The sequence below is a fragment of the Arachis hypogaea genome, chromosome 15 (genome assembly GCF_003086295.3).
Source record: "Arachis hypogaea cultivar Tifrunner chromosome 15, arahy.Tifrunner.gnm2.J5K5, whole genome shotgun sequence".
Lineage (NCBI taxonomy): Eukaryota > Viridiplantae > Streptophyta > Magnoliopsida > Fabales > Fabaceae > Arachis > Arachis hypogaea.
In genome coordinates, this window is record NC_092050.1 from 53385053 (window position 1) to 53402948 (window position 17896).

The 17896-nt window shown below is 37.8% G+C and overlaps 1 non-coding gene across 1 annotated transcript; it reads right to left on the reverse strand.

Annotated features, from left to right (window-relative positions):
- Positions 1-5225: 5225 nt before the first annotated feature.
- On the reverse strand, positions 5226-5333 carry LOC112752567 (small nucleolar RNA R71). The gene has a single exon (XR_003176998.1). It is a non-coding gene; the product is annotated as a small nucleolar RNA R71 (small nucleolar RNA).
- Between the last annotated feature and the right edge of the window lie 12563 nt (positions 5334-17896).

Consider the following 17896-nt stretch of genomic DNA (forward strand, 5'->3'; position numbering starts at 1 on the left):
ACCCGTTTTTCAGTCTTTTCAGCAACCGATTTTTACCAAAAGTCAAAATAAATTCCCAGCCACTAAAACCCCATCTTTTCAACATTATTTAAACACAAATTGAACCCCAATTTAAGGATTAGGGTTCATTTTTCCAGCAGCCATGAAGAAAATAAATTCAGAGTTGAATATCATCAGATTTCATCAATTTTTCACCAAAATTTCAACAAGAATCACTGATATAAACAATCAATTTCAAGCACAGCCAAACCATATCATAATCACACAACTCAAACACAATAAATCAAGATTAAATTTGTCAAACCCTACCTAGTTTTGCTGCTCCTAATTCAGTTAGACTTTCATGTGGTCCTTTAGCACTTTTTCCTCCTAAATCACATCAAGAACAACTTTAAATCCAAAATCCCTCAACTAACCAAATCTCCCTCAACACATTAGGAGGTGATTTCTAACCATAGACTTGCTGGAAAGTCATGTTTCTTGGACCTCAAGTCAAGTTAAGCATGATTCCTAAAGAAGAACATCAAGAAAACACATGTTTAAGCATGTTTCCTTTCAAAACCGAATTGAAAGGGGAAAGGAACAGCCATCTCACCTTATTTCCATCCTTGATAAGTTACATGGTTATGTATAGGAAGAAGAGAGGATCATTTTGGTGAAATCGGAGTTTTGATTTGAGTTTTAGTTCAGAAGAAATCAAGCTTTGAAGATTACGTGTTCATGAAAGTTTCTCTCTTTTCTCTCTTGTTATTTTCGGCCAAAATGATGAAATGAGACAGCCTTGGAGGTCTTGGGGGTGTAAGGTGAGTTGTGATTGGTTGGCTTGGAGGTGGATTAAAATAATATTAAAATATCTCTGGTGTACAACTTCTAAAACTAGGTGTATCGGAACACTCGTAAAAACATCTCTAAAAATTATTTTCTGAGCTACTAGCATAAATGACACTAGTAACATATTTATTATGAGAATAGAACATGTATAATGAGTCCTTAACATTGCTAAAGTCATCAGAGAGTGCTGGTGCTAAGCCGCTCCAGTAAACCGTAAACCTGGTTAAACCGATTTTCTGTTTTTAACAAAAATAGACCAGGTAACCTTATAATATCATTCAAGGATTTTTTAATTCTAATATAATGATAATATTATACTATTATCTCTCTCCTCTCATGAATCGAGTCCGGTTTGTCAAACAGAAACTATTTACGAAAATCAGAATCAAAACTGCCAACCGATACGGTTCAAAAACTAGGTTCTTTGAAATTGCATTATCGAGCTTGCTGATGAGCGGATAATTTATACGCTTTTTGGCATTGTTTTTAGTATGTTTTTAGTAGAATCTAGTTACTTCTAAGGATGTTTTCATTAGTTTTTATGTTAAATTCACATTTCTGGACTTTACTATGAGTTTGTGTGTTTTTCTGTGATGTTAGATATTTTCTGGCTGAAATTGAGGGACTTGAGGAAAAATCAGATTTAGAGGTAGAAGAAAGACTGCTGATGCTGTTGGATTCTGACCTCCCTGCACTCAAAGTGATTTTTCTGGAGCTACAGATCTCAAAATGGCGCGCTTCCAATTGCGGTGGAAAGTAGACATCTAGGGCTTTCCAGCAATATATAATAGTCCATACTTTGGCCGCGTTTAGATGACGTAAAAGGGCGTTGAACGCCAGTTCTATGCTGCTATCTGGAGTTAAACGCCAGAAACACGTCACAAGCCAGAGTTGAACGCCAGAAATACGTTACAAACTGGCGTTCAACTCCAAGAATGACCTCTACACGTGTAACATTTAAGCTCAGCCCAAGCACACACCAAGTGGGCCCCGGAAGTGGATTTATGCATCAAGTACTTACTTCTGTAAACCCTAGTAACTAGTTTAGTATAAATAGGACTTTTTACTATTGTATTAGACATCTTATGATTTTTAGTTCATCTTAGGATCATATTGATCACGTTTGGGGGCTGGCCATTCGGCCATGCCTGGACCTTCATCACTTATGTACTTTCAAACGGTAGAGTTTCTGCACTCCATAGATTAAGGTGTGGAGCTCTGCTGTTCCTCAAAGATTAATGCAAAGTACTACTGTTTTTCTATTCAATTCAACTTATTCCGCTTCTAAGATATTCATTCGCACTTCAACCTGAATGTGATGAACGTGACAATCATCATCATTCCCTATGAACGCGTGCCTGACAACCACTTCCGTTCTACCTTAGATTGAATGAGTATCTCTTGGATCTCTTAATCAGAATCTTCGTGGTATAAGCTAGATTGATGGCGGTATTCATGAGAGTCCGGAAAGTCTAAACCTTGTCTGTGGTATTCCGAGTAGGACTCTGGGATTGAATGACTGTGACGAACTTCAAACTCGCGAGTGTTGGGCGTAGTGACAGACGCAAAAGGAGGGTGAATCCTATTCCAGTATGATCGAGAACCTCAGATGATTAACCGTGCTGTGACAGAGCATTTGGACCATTTTCACAAGAGGATAGGATGCAGCCATTGACAAGGGTGATGCCTCCAGACGATTAGCCATGCAGTGGCGGTGCATCGGACCATTTTCTAGAGAGGATTAAACGTAGCCATTGACAACGGTGATGTCCTTACATAAAGCCAGCGATGGAAAGGAGTAAGACTGATTGGATCAAGACAGCAGGAAAGCAGAGATTCAGAGGAACGAAAGCATCTCTATACGCTTATCTGAAATTCTCACCAATGAATTACATAAGTGTTTCTATCCTTATTTTCTATCTATTTATTATTAATATTCGAAAACTCCATAACTATTTGATATCCGCCTGACTGAGATTTACAAGGTGACCATAGCTTGCTTCATACCAACAATCTCCGTGGGATCGACCCTTACTCACGTAAGGTTTATTACTTGGACGACCCAGTGCACTTGCTGATTAGTTGTATCGAAGTTGTGAATGAAAAATGATTTATTAAGACGTGCGTACAGAGTTTCTGGCGCCATTGCCTGAGATCACAATTTCGTGCACCAAGTTTTTGGCGCCGTTGCCGGGGATTGTTCGAGTTTGGACAACTGACGGTTCATCTTGTTGCTCAGATTGGGTAATCTTCTTTTTGTTTTGTTTTCAAAAATTTTTCAAAAAATCTTTCAAAAATTTTCTCCTTTGTTTTCAAAAAAAAAAATAAATGTTTTCAAAAATATATTTTTCTTCATAATTTTTAAGAATGAATTCTAGTGTTTCATGATGATTTGTTGAATCCTGGCTGGCTGTGAAGCCATGTCCAAATTCCTTTGGACTGAGGATTCAACTAATCACTTCAATGGATGTAATTTACATGCTAAAGCTTGACTGGCTATTAAGCCATGCCTGACCCTTTGATTGGAGCTTTAGACTAAAGAGCATAAGATTCCTGGAATTCATATTAAAAATTTTGGAATCCTTATTTTTCTTTTTCAAAATGATTTTCGAAAAAATTAAAAGAAAATACAAAAAAAAATCATAAAATCATTAAAAAAAAATATTTCATGTTTCTTGTTTGAGTCTTGAGTCAAGTTGAAAGTTTGGTGTCAATTGCATGTTTTAAAGTTTGCATAAAATTTTCGAAAAATTCATGCATTCATAGTGTTCTTCATGATCTTCAAGTTGTTCTTGGTAAGTCTTCTTGTTTGATCTTGATGTTTTCTTGTTTTGTGTCTTTTCTTGTTTTTCATATACATTCTTGCATTCATAGTGTCCATACATGAAAAATTTTTAAGTTTGGTATCTTGCATGTTTTCTTTGCATTAAAAATTTTTCAAAAATATGTTCTTGATGTTCATCATGATCTTCAAAGTGTTCTTGGTGTTCATCTTGACATTCATAGCATTCTTGCATGCATTCATTGTTTTGATCCAAAATTTTCATGCATTGAGTCTTTTTCATGTTTTTGCCTCTCATCATTAAAAATTCAAAAATAAAAAAAATATCTTTCCCTTTTTCTCTCATAAAATTCGAAAATTTGAGTTGACTTTTTCAAAAATTTTTTAAAATCTAGTTGTTTTCTATGAGTCAAATCAAAATTTCAATTTTATCTTTTTCAAAATCTTTTTCAAAAATCAAATCTTTTTCATTTTTCTTATCTATTTTTGAAAATTCCAAAAATATTTTTCAAAAATCTTTTTCTTAATTTTACATCATATTTTTCGAAAATATCTTCAACAATTAATGTTTTGATTCAAAAATTTCAAGTTTGTTACTTGCTTGTTAAGAAAGATTCAAACTTTGAGTTCTAGAATCATATCTTGTGATTTCTTGTGAATCAAGTCATTAATTGTGATTTTAAAAATCAAATCTTTTTCAAAACTAATTTCAATCATATCTTTTCAAAAATTGATCTTCAAAATTTGTTTCAACTAACTAACTAACTTTTTGTTTGTTTCTTATCTTTTTCAAAACTACCTAACTAACTCCCTCTCTCTCTAATTTTCGAAAATATCTTCCCTCTTTTTCAAAATTTTTTTTAATTAACTAATTATTTTAATTTTTTATTTTAATTTTCGAAAATTACTAACCTTTTTCAAAAACAATTTTCGAAAATCACTAACTCTTTTTCAAAAAATATTTTCGAAAATTCTCTTTCTCTCTCATCTCCTTCTTTTCTTCTACTCACACAGGAACCTCTATACCTGTGGTAAAAAGGATCCCTATTATTATTATTTTTCTGTCCCTCTTCTTCATATGAGCAGAAGCAAGGACAAGAATATTCTTGTTGAAGCAGACCCTGAACCTGAAAGGACTCTCAAGAGGAAACTAAGAGAAGCTAAATTACAACTATCTAGCAAGCACCTGTCAGAAATTTTTGAACAAGAAGAGGAGATGGCAGCCGAAAATAATAATAATGCAAGGAGGATGCTTGGTGACTTTACTGCACCTAATTCCAATTTACATGGAAGAAGCATCTCCATTCCTGCCATTGGAGCAAACAATTTTGAGCTTAAACCTCAATTAGTTGCTCTGATGCAGCAAAACTGCAAGTTTCATGGACTTCCATCTGAAGATCCTTTTCAGTTCTTAACTGAATTCTTGCAGATCTGTGATACTGTTAAGACTAATGGAGTAGATCCTGAAGTCTACAGGCTCATGCTTTTCCCTTTTGCTGTTAGAGACAGAGCTAGAATATGGTTGGATTCTCAACCTAAGGATAGCCTGAACTCTTGGGATAAGTTGGTCAAGGCTTTCTTAGCGAAGTTCTTTCCTCCTCAAAAGCTGAGTAAGCTTAGAGTGGATGTTCAGACCTTCAGATAGAAAGAAGGTGAATCCCTCTATGAAGCTTGGGAGAGATACAAAGAACTGACCAAAAAGTGTCCTTCTGACATGCTTTCAGAATGGACCATCTTGGACATATTCTATGATGGTCTGTTTGAATTAGCTAAAATGTCATTGGATACCTCTGCAGGTGGATCCATTCACTTAAAGAAAACGCTTGCAGAAGCTCAAGAACTCATTGACATGGTTGCTAATAACTAGTTCATGTACACTTCTGAGAGGAATCCTGTGAGTAATGGGACGCCTATGAAGAAGGGAGTTCTTGAAATTGATACTCTGAATGCCATATTGGCTCAGAATAAAATATTGACTCAGCAAGTCAATATGATTTCTCAGAGTCTGAATGGAATGCAAGCTGCATCCAACAGTACTCAAGAGGCATCTTCTGAAGAAGAAGCTTATGATCCTGAGAACCCTGCAATAGCAGAGGTAAATTATATGGGTGAACCTTATGGAAACACCTATAATCCATCATGGAGAAATCATCCAAATTTTTCATGGAAGGATCAAAAGCCTCAACAAGGCTTTAATAATGGTGGAAGAAATAGGTTTAACAATAGTAAACCTTTTCCATCATCCACTCAGCAACAGATAGAGAACTCTGAACAAAATACCTCTAATTTAGCAAATTTAGTCTCTGATCTGTCTAAGGCCACTGTCAGTTTCATGAATGAAACAAGGCCCTCCATTAGAAATTTGGAAGCACAAGTGGGCCAGCTGAGTAAAAGGATCACTGAAATCCCTCCTAGTACTCTCCCAAGCAATACAAAAGAAAGTCCAAAAGGAGAGTGCAAGGCCATTGAATTAATTACCATGGCCGAACCAGTAAGGGAGGTTGAGGACGTGAATCTCAGTGAGGAAGACCTCCTGGGACGTCCAATGATCAATAAGAAGTTTCCCTCTGAGGAACCAAAGGAATTTGAGGCTCATTTAGAGACCATAGAGATTCCATTAAACCTCCTTATGCCATTCATGAGCTCTGATGAGTATTCCTCTTCTGAAGAGAATGAGGATGTTATTGAAGAGTAAGTTACCAAGTACCTTGGTGCAATCATAAAGCTGAATGCCAAATTATTTGGTATTGAGACTTGGGAAGATGAACCTCCCTTGTTCACTAATGAACTAAGTGATCTGGATCAACTGAGATTGCCTCAGAAGAAACAGGATCCTGGAAAGTTCCTAATACCTTGTACCATAGGCAACATGATCTTTGAAAAGGCTCTGTGTGACCTTGGTTCAGGGATAAACCTCATGCCCCTCTCTGTAATAGAGAAACTGGGAATCTATGGGGTGCAAGCTGCTAAAATCTCATTAGAGATGGCAGACAATTCAAGAAAATAGGCTTATGGACAAGTAGAGGACGTGTTAGTAAAGGTTGAAGGCCTTTACATCCTTGCTGATTTCATAGTCCTGGATACTGGGAAGAATGAGGATGAATTCATCATCCTTGGAAGACCCTTCCTAGCCACAGCAAGAGCTGTATTGATGTTGACAGAGGTGAATTAGTCCTTCAATTGAATGAGGACTCCCTTGTGTTTACAACTCAAGGGTACCCTTCTGTAAACATGGAGAAGAAGCATAAAAAGCTTCTCTAAAAACAGAGTCAACCAGAGCCCCCACAGTCAAACTCTAAGTTTGGTGTTGGGAAGTCTCAACAATGCTCTGAACATCTGTGAGGCTCCATGAGAGCCCACTGTCAAGCTATTGACATTAAAGAAGTGCTTGTTGGGAGGCAACCCAATTTTTATTTATCTAATTATATTTTTCTTGTTTTATTAGGTTCATGATCATGTGGAGTCACAAAATAAATATAAAAATTGAAAACGGAATCAAAAATAGCAGAAGAAAAATGACACCCTGGAGGAAGGCCTTACTGGCGTTTAAACGCCAGTAAGAAGCATCTGGCTGGCGTTCAACGCCAGAACAGAGCATGGTTCTGGCGTTGAACACCCAAAATGGGCAGCATCTGGGCGTTTGAACGCCAGAATTGTACCCTGGAGAAGAGCTGGCGCTGAACGCCCAGAACAAGCATGGTTATGGCGTTCAACGCCAGAAATGGGCAACAAATGGGCGTTCAACGCCCAAAACAAGCACCAATCTGGCGCTGAACGCCCAGAGTTGTGTGCAAGGGCATTTTGGATGCCTAATTTGGTGCAAGGTTGTAAATCCTTGAACACCTCAGGATCTGTGGACCCCACAGGATCACCTCAGGATCTATGGACCCCACAGGATCCCTACCTACCTCCACTCACTTCTTCTCACCCCTCTTTCACACAACCCCATAAACACTCTTCCCCAAAACTCTTCACCAATCACCTCAATCTCTCTTCCCTATCACCACTTCACCACTCACATCCATCCACTCTTCCCCATAAACCTACCTCATAAACTCCACCTACCTTCAAAATTCAAAATAAATTTCCCACCCAAACCCACCCAACCCCCCCTCCCTTCCCTATATATAGCCCTCCATTCTTCTTCATTTTCACACAACACAACCCTCTCTTCCCCTTCTTGGCCGAAACACCTCTCTCTCTCCCTCTTCTCCATTTCTTCTTCTTCTTCGTCTATTCTTTCTTCTCTTGCTCGAGGGCGAGCAATATTCTAAGTTTGGTGTGGTAAAAGCATAAGCTTTTTGTTTTTCCATTACCATTGATGGCACCTAAGACCGGAGAATCCTCTAGAAAAGGGAAAGGGAAGACAAAAGCTTCCACCTCCGAATCATGGGAGATGGAAAGATTCATCTCCAAAGCTCATCAAGGCCACTTCTATGATATTGTGGCCAAGAAGAAGGTGATCGCCGAGGTCCCTTTCAAGCTCAAGAAGAATGAGTATCCGGAGATCCGACATGAAATCCAAAGAAGAGGTTGGGAAGTTCTAACAAACCCCATCCAACAAGTCGGCATCCTAATGGTTCAAGAGTTCTATGCAAATGCATGGATCACAAGGAACCATGATCAAAGTAAGAACCCGAACCCAAAGAATTATCTCACTATGGTTCGGGGGAAATACTTAGATTTTTGTCCAGAAAATGTGAGGTTGGCGTTCAACTTGCCTATGATGCAAGGAGATGCACGCCCCTACACTAGAAGGGTTAACTTTAATCAAAGGTTGGACCAAGTCCTCATGGACATATGTGTGGAAGGAGCTCAATGGAAGATTGACTCCAAAGGCAAGCCGGTTCAATTAAGAAGACTGGACCTCAAGCCTGTGGCTAGAGGATGGTTGGAGTTCATCCAACGCTCCATCATCCCCACTAGCAACCGATCTAAAGTTACTGTGGATCGGGCCATCATGATTCATAGCATCATGATTGGAGAGGAAGTAGAAGTTCATGAAGTCATCTCCCTTGAACTCTACAAAATGGCTGACAAGCCCTCTCCTAGGGCAAGGCTAGCTTTTCCTCATCTTATTTGCCATCTATGTTACTCAGCTAGAGCTTCCATAGAAGGAGACATTCCCATTGAGGAAGAGAAGCCCATCACTAAGAAAAGAATGGAGCAAGCAAGAGAGCTCATTCATGGATCTCAAGAGACGCATGAAGCTCATCACCATGAGATCCCGGAGATACCTCAGATGCATTTTCCTCCACAAAACTATTGGGAGCAAATCAACACCTCCCTAGGAGAATTAAGTTCCAACATGGGACAACTAAGGGTGGAACATCAAGAGCACTCCATCATCCTTCATGAAATAAGAGAAGATCAAAAAGCAATGAGGGAGGAGCAACAAAGACAAGGAAGAGACATAGAAGAGCTCAAGGACATCAGTGGTTCCTCAAGAAGGAGACGCCACCATCACTAAGGTGGACTCATTCCTTGTTCTTACATTCTCTGTTTTTCGTTTCCTCTATGTTAAGTTCTTATCCATGTTTGTGTCTTCATTACATGATCATTAGTATTTAGTAACTTTATCTTAAAGTTATGAATGTCCTATGAATCCATCACCTCTCTTAAATGAAAACTGTTTTAATTCAAAAGAACAAGAAGTACATGAGTTTCAAATTTATCCTTGAACTTAGTTTAATTATATTGATGTGGTGACAATGCTTCTTGTTTTCTGAATGAATGCTTGAACAGTGCATATGTCTTTTGAAGTTGTTGTTTAAGAATGTTAAATATGTTGGCTCTTGAAAGAATGATGATAAGGAGACATGTTATTTGATAATCTGAAAAATCATAAAAATGATTCTTGAAGCAAGAAAAAGCAGCAAAGAACAAAGCTTGCAGAAAAAAAACAGCGAAAAAAAAAAGAGAGAAAAAGCAAGTAGAAAAAGCCAATAGCTCTTAAAACCAAAAAGGCAAGAGCAAAAAGCCAATAACCCTTAAAACCAAAAGGCAAAGTTAATAAAAAGGATCCCAAGGCTTTGAGCATCAGTGGATAGGAGGGCCTAAAGGAATAAAATCCTGGCCTAAGCGGCTAAACCAAGCTGTGCTCAAGAATCAACTTACTAAACTAGGAGAATCAATAACACTATCTGAACTCTGAGTTCCTATAGATGCCAATCATTCAGAACCTCAATGGATAAAGTGAGATGCCAAAACTATTCAAGAGGCAAAAAGTTACAAGTCCCGCTCATCTGATTGGAGCTATGTTTCATTGATAGTTTGGAATTTATAGTATATTCTCTTCTTTTTATCCTATTTGATTTTCAGTTGCTTGGGGACAAGCAACAATTTAAGTTTGGTGTTGTGATGAGTGGATAATTTATACGCTTTTTGGCATTATTTTTAGTATGTTTTTAGTAGAATCTAGTTACTTTTAGGGATGTTTTCATTAGTTTTTATGTTAAATTCACATTTCTGGACTTTACTATGAGTTTGTGTGTTTTTCTGTGATTTCAGATATTTTCTGGCTGAAATTGAGGGACTTGAGCAAAAATCAGATTCAGAGGTAGAAGAAGGACTGCTGATGCTATTGGATTCTGGAGCTACATTACTCAAAATGGCGCGCTTCCAATTGCGTTGGAAAGTAGACATCCAGAGCTTTCCAGCAATATATAATAGTCCATACTTTGGCCGAGTTTAGATGACATAAAAGGGCGTTGAACGCCAGTTCTATGCTGCTGTTTGGAGTTAAACGCCAGAAACACGTCACAAGCCAGAGTTGAACGCCAGAAATACGTTACAAACTGGCGTTCAACTCCAAGAATGACCTCTACACGTGTAACATTCAAGCTCAGCCCAAGCACACACCAAGTGGGCCCCGGAAGTGGATTTATGCATCAATTACTTACTTCTGTAAACCCTAGTAACTAGTTTAGTATAAATAGGACTTTTTACTATTGTATTAGACATCTTATGATTTTTAGTTCATCTTAGGATCATATTGATCACATTTGGGGGCTTGCCATTCGGCCATGCCTGGACCTTCATCACTTATGTATTTTCAAACGGTAGAGTTTCTGCACTCCATAGATTAAGGTGTGGAGCTCTGCTATTCCTCAAAGATTAATGCAAAGTACTACTGTTTTTCTATTCAATTCAACTTATTCTGCTTCTAAGATATTCATTCGCACTTCAACCTGAATGTGATGAATGTGACAATCATCATCATTCCCTATGAACGCGTGCCTAACAACCACTTCCGTTCTACCTTAGATTGAATGAGTATCTCTTGGATCTCTTAATCAGAATCTTCGTGGTATAAGCTAGATTGATGGCGGCATTCATGAGAGTCCGGAAAGTCTAAACCTTGTCTGTGGTATTCCGAGTAGGACTCTGGGATTGAATGACTGTGACGAACTTCAAACTCGCGAGTGCTGGGTGTAGTGACAGACTCAAAAGGAGGGTGAATCCTATTCCAGTATGATCGAGAACCTCAGATGATTAGCCATGCTGTGACAGAGCATTTGGACCATTTTCACAAAAGGATAGGATGCAGCCATTGACAAGGGTGATGCCTCCAGACGATTAACCATGCAGTGACAGTGCATCAGACCATTTTCCAGAGAGGATTAAACGTAGCCATTGACAACGGTGATGTCCTTACATAAAGCCAGCCATGGAAAGGAGTAAGACTGATTGGATGAAGACAACAGGAAAGCAGAGATTCAGAGGAACGAAAGCATCTCTATACGCTTATCTGAAATTCTCACCAATGAATTACATAAGTGTTTCTATCCTTATTTTCTATCTATTTATTATTAATATTAGAAAACTCCATAACTATTTGATATCCGCCTGACTGAGATTTACAAGGTGACTATAGCTTGCTTCATACAAACAATCTCCGTGGGATCGACCCTTACTCACATAAGGTTTATTACTTGGACGACCCAGTGCACTTGCTGGTTAGTTGTATCGAAGTTGTGAATGAAAAACGATTTATTAAGATGTGCGTACAGAGTTTCTGGCGCCGTTGCCTGAGATCACAATTTCGTGCACCAGTTGCCTTAGAGAAGGTTCTAGCTTAAGGATGACATAATGATAATGAGGATTGAGATGCTTGATGATATAATAGAGGTGTTCCCTTTACTGATCTTCCGGAGAAATCCGTACTTTCAAAAAAGTTCTCATGTACTCGAAAATCAGGGTTGTTACATGTTGCACTCCCTCACAGCCCAGAAAGCCTTGTGTTCCACCTCTACTGAAAGGTGGCAAGCCTTTCTGTACACTAGGCGGAAGGGGCTCATCCCAATGGGTGTCTTGTACGCTGTTCTATACGCCCAGAGTTCATCTTGTAGCCTGGCACTCCAGTCCTTCCTGTGAGGCTTTACTATCTTCTCCAGAATGTGTTTAATCTCTCTGTTAGACACTTCTGCTTGTCCATTGGTCTGGGGATAATAATTTGTAGCTACTTTATGAACAATCCCATGCTTCTTCAGTAATCCTGTTAATCTCCTGTAACAAAAGTGAGTGCCTTTTTCACTCACGATTGCTCGTGGTGATCCAAAGCGACAAATAATATGGTTTCTAACAAAGGAAACAATAGTGTTAGCATCATCAGTACGGGTAGGAATTGCTTCCACCCATTTAGAAACATAATCTACAGCTAACAGTATATAAAGGTAACCATTAGAGTTTGGAAATGGACCCATGAAGTCAATGCCCCAAACATAAAAAATTTCACAGAAAAGCATAATCTGTTGAGGCATCTCAACCCTCTTGGATATATTACCAAACCTTTGGCCTGGGGAACAAGATTTACAAAATTCAGCGGCATCTTTAAAAAGAGTAGGCCACCAGAATCCACAGTCTAAGATTTTTCTAGCTGTTCTTTGAGGGCCAAAATGTCCTCCACTCTCAGAAGAGTGGCAGGCCTCTAAAATGGACTGGAATTCTGATTGAGGCACACACTTTCTAATTACCTGGTCAGCACCACACCTCCATAAGTATGGGTCATCCCATATATAATATTTAGACTCGCTTTTCAGCTTATCTCTCTGATGCTTAGTAAAATTGGGAGGGAAAGTGTGGCTAACTAGATAATTAGCTACAGGTGCATACCAAGGAACTACTTCGGATACTGCATGCAAGCTATCAAATGGAAAAGCATCATTGATAGGAACGGAGTAATCCTTAATGTGCTCAAGGCGACTCAAGTGGTCTGCCACTAAATTCTGGTTACCACTCCTATCCTTAATTTCTAAATCAAATTCTTACAGCAGCAGTATCGAACGTATCAACCTTGGTTTGGACTCTTTTTTAGCTAATAAATATTTTAGAGCTGCGTGGTTTGAGTACACTACCACCTTAGTACCAAGTAAATAGGCTCGGAATTTATCCAGAGCGAAAACAATAGCAAGAATCTTTACTTTCGTGTAATTAGATTGAGCAGTATCTAAGGTCTTAGATGCATAAGTAATTACGAAAGGATCTTTACTTTCGTGTTGAGCCAGCGCCGCTCCTACTACATGGTTGGAGGCATCATATATAATTTCAAGTGGCTGGCTCCAATCTGGTCCTCACACAATCGGAGCTTGAGTTAGGGCGATCTTCAGCTTATCAAACGCTTGCATGCAATCCTCACTGAACTCGAACTCAATATCTTTCTGTAGCAGTCTGGATAAAGGTAATGCTACCTTACTGAAGTCCTTAATGAATCTCCTATAAAAACCTGCATGGCCAAGGAACGAACGAACTTCCCTCACGGAGGAGGGGTAAGGTAAACTAGAAATGACATCTACCTTTGCTGGATCTACGGAAATACCCGTATTAGACACAACATGTCCTAAAATAATCCCTTGTTTTACCATAAAATGACACATTTCAAAATTCAATACAAGGTTTGAACTAACACACCTGTCTAATATTCTAGCCAAACTATCCAAGCATAGGTTAAACAAATCACCGTATACGCTAAAATCATCCATAAATACTTCCATATAGTTTTCAATAAGATCTGAAAAGATATTCATCATGCATCTTTGGAAAGTAGCCAGTGCATTACATAAGCCAAAAGGCATCCTCTTATATGCATATGTTCTAAAGGGTCATGTAAAAGTAGTCTTCTCCTGATCTTTAGGAGCTATATGAATTTAAAAATATCCTATATAACCATCTAAAAAGTAGTAATGGGATTTACCTGACAGGCGATCAAGCATCTGATCAATAAATGGCAAGGGGTAATGATCCTTACGAGTAGCTTGGTTGAGATGTAACGACCCAATTTTCAATATGTCTAGATCATATCGGAAACTGAGCGCTACCAATTTGTCTTCCAAATTATTATCTATTATTTATCATATGAGCCTGATTCGTTGTTAAAAGCGTAGTTAATTTGCGAGGTATTTTTTTGAAAATATTTGGATTAATAGACAGAATCACTCATAATCAATTCACAAATAATAACAGATAAAACAGTTATAAACAACCACACATAAATACATCACAAGCAGCTAACGACATTCAGTGATCCAGCCTTTATCAGAGTATAGACTTTTAGTTAGAACACCCCTAGATATAGCTAGATAATAACTATATACATATACATACATACAACATCCCAGATCCTGACCTGTTCAAGAGGTCCCTAAGCTGGCACCTAGGCTAGCCTAGACTCTATACTCACCTAGTCCCTCTAAACTACTAAAGCGAGGAAAAGTACGTTCTAGGTCTTCAAAACTCAAGTAAGGTGAAACGTCATTAAAAGGTAGATCATCATCTGCTACTATTCTGCACGATCAGACATTGCTATAGGACGTCTCTCTGGTACCTCATCAAGTTGCCACACAATAGGAGTCTGGTACACAGGATTTAGATTAAAGTTCACGTACAAATGGGGTGTAGACATTGGCTGGTCTCATAGTATATACATAAACAGAGAACGATATTCACCCTATACTCAGAAGACTACCTAGAGCGGAATCCTTTTTGCAAGCGGTCGTCAGCAAACTATGGAAAGGAACTCTTGCTTCCATCTGAAGGGGGAAGGGAGAGAGAAGGGGTAAAAACTGGGGAGTTCTTAGTAGGGCCGGGGTTATTAGTTACGTTCATTAATTCTATGTTGTTTAGCAGACTATTAGCAGAATACAAAGAAGCAGTAAATAGAAAACACAGATAAGTAGAGAAGATAGAGAAAACAGATAGCAGAACACAAACAAAAGAATACAAGAAAATAACACAAACACAGACACAAAGAATAGAATACAAACAAAGAAAGCATACATTCATGCAACAATCATAATAGAAAAAATGCACAACCAAGTATGATGCATGTCTGTCCTATGCAGGCCATGAGCTCACGTGTCGGTTTACACCCTGCAGCCCGACATTACCTAGGAACAAGTCCCAGATATGGTTTCCCTTTGTGTCCTTAGTGCATACGTGTCGGTGGTAAGAATGCCACTCCTTCGTGACTACCGGCAGTCGGCGCAAAGCTCGACCGCATAATATACTCACAAGGGGAAACAGTGATCCTCAGTTCGTGGGTGTCCCCGGATCAATTCACAAACAAAACAATGATCCTCAGTTCGTGGGTTTCCCCGAGATCAACATACAACAACTAACACGATCCTCAGTTCATGGGCTATACCTGAGATCAATACTCAACAATATAGTAATCTTCAGTTCGTGGGTTATACCCGAGATCAACATACAACAGTTCGTGGGTTATTCCCGTAATCAATGATTATCAGTTCGTGGGTTATTCCCGTAATCAATGATTGTCAGTTCGTGGGTTCTTCCCGCATATAAAATAGTTAACAGTTCGTAGGTTTCCCCGAGATCAATGATCATTCAGTTCGTGGGTACTTCCTGTGTTTAACCAATTATCCGTCTATGGGTTTTACTACTCTCTTCTCTTTATCTGTTTACTCTGCTCTGATTATTCTTTTTTCTGTATCTGTTTCCTCTGCTCTCATTACTCTTTTCTCTATATCCCTATTACTCTTTTTTTTTTCTTTATCTCTTTACTTTATTCTGGTTACTCTGTTCTCTGTGTTACTTTATTCTGCTCTGATTACTCTGCTTAACGTATGTATTTAAAGCTTATGTAAATTTCGGTATGAATAGTTAGCATGACCCAAGTATAGGTTCATTAAGTCTATACTGAGACATTTTAACTTTTCATATAATACCTAACCTTAGTCACAACTCAAGGACTAACTATGTTGCCCTAGTTCGTTCACTAGTCTCTGTCTGTTTTTCTGTCATTAAAACTTTACAGACTTTTTATTTGGTTTTTATCTTTTCTTTAAATTTTTATCTTTTCTCTATCTTTGCCTCACTAACATGTTATTACCACTCCCTAAGTGTTTTATGAAGGTAATTATGAGATTCTGCACTTAAAGTTATCTTTCTAAAGCTTTTACAAAAAACTGCCTTTTTCGCATTATTTTATTATTTTTATTAAAATATTATTTTTAATTAAATATTATTACTTAATATTTTATTATTATTTATTATTTTATTAATATATTTTCGAAAATTAACTTTACTTTTACTTTTAACTTTAAAATTCACTTTTTACCACTCGTAACTTTTAATATTTCTACATTAACCACCCTAACTTTCAAAATCACTAAATAACCCCTCAAACACCAAAATATTTACTTCCTTGCCCTTTTTAAGATCTAAATGGTGTTCTTCAATGTTCTTCACCACACTCAAAGTATTCTTCGTGTTTTTTGTATATTCTTCAGATTCTTTCTCTGTTTTTACCCGTTTTTCAGTCTTTTCAGCAACCGATTTTTACCAAAATTCAAAATAAATTCCCAGCCACTAAAACCCCATCTTTTCTACATGATTTTAACACAAATTGAACCCCAATTTATGCTCTAGGGTTCATTTTTCCAGCAGCCCTCAAAAACAACATTCATAGCTTAAATATCATCAAATTTCATCAAATTTTCACCAAAATTTCAACAAGAATTACTCACACAAACAATCAATTTCAAGCACAGACAAACCATATCATAACCACACAACTCAAGCACAATCAATCAAGATATTATAATTTGTCAAACCCTACCTGGTTTTGCTGCTCCTAATTCAGTTAGACTTTCAGGTGGTTCTTTAGCAATTTTTCCTCCTAAATCACATCAAGAACAACTTTAAATCCAGAAACCCTCATCTAACCAAATCTCCCTCAGCATGTTAGGAGGTGATTTATAACCTTAGACTTGCTGTAAATTCACGTTTTTTGGCCCTCAAGTCAAGTTAAGCATGATTCCTAAGGAAAAACATCAAGAAAACACATGTTTAAGCATGTTTCCTTGAAAACCAAATTGAAAGGGGAAAGGAACAGCCATCTCACCTTATTTGTAGCCTTGATAAGTTACATGGTTATTTAGAGGAAGAAGAGAGGATCATTTTGGTGAAATCGGAGTTTTGATTTGAGTTTTAGTTCAGAAGAAATCAAGCTTTGAAGATTAAGTGTTCATGAAAGTTTCTCTCTTTTCTCTGTTCTCATTTTCGTCCAAAGGGAGTAAATGACCAGCCTTGGAGTGTCTTGGGGGTGTAGGGTGAGTTGTGATTGGTTGGCTTGGAGGTGAGTTAAAATAATATTAAAATATCCCAGGTGTATAACTACTAAAATTAGATATATCGGAACACTTGTGAAAACATCTTTAAAAATTATTTTCTGAGCTACTAGCATAAATGACACTAGTAACATATTTATTATGAGAATAAAACATGTATAATGAGGCCTTAGCATTGCTAAAGTCATCAGAGAGTGCTGGTGCTAAGCTGCACCAGTAAACCGTAAACCTGGTTAAACCGATTTCCTGTTTTTAACTAAAACAGACCAGATAACCTTATAATATCATTCAATCATCTTCTAATACTAATATAATACTAATATTAATCTATTATCTCTCTTCTATGATGAATCGAGTCCGGTTCATCAAACTGAGACAATTTACGAAAAACCGAATCAAAACTCCTAACCGATATGGTTCAAAAACTAGGTTCTTCATGACCATGTTATCGAGCTTGCCTCAGAAAGGGTTCTAGCTTAAGGATGACATAATGATAATGAGGATTGAGATTATTGATGATATAACTGAGGTGTTCCCTTTACTGATCTTCCGGAGAAATCCATGCCTTCAGAAAAGATCTCGCGTACTCGAAAAACAGGGTTGTTACATTCTACCCTCCTAAAAGAAAATTTTTCCCTCAAAATTTTAGCCGCGTGCAAGAATCCTTCTTCAATCGGTCTATTTCCTTCAAGCC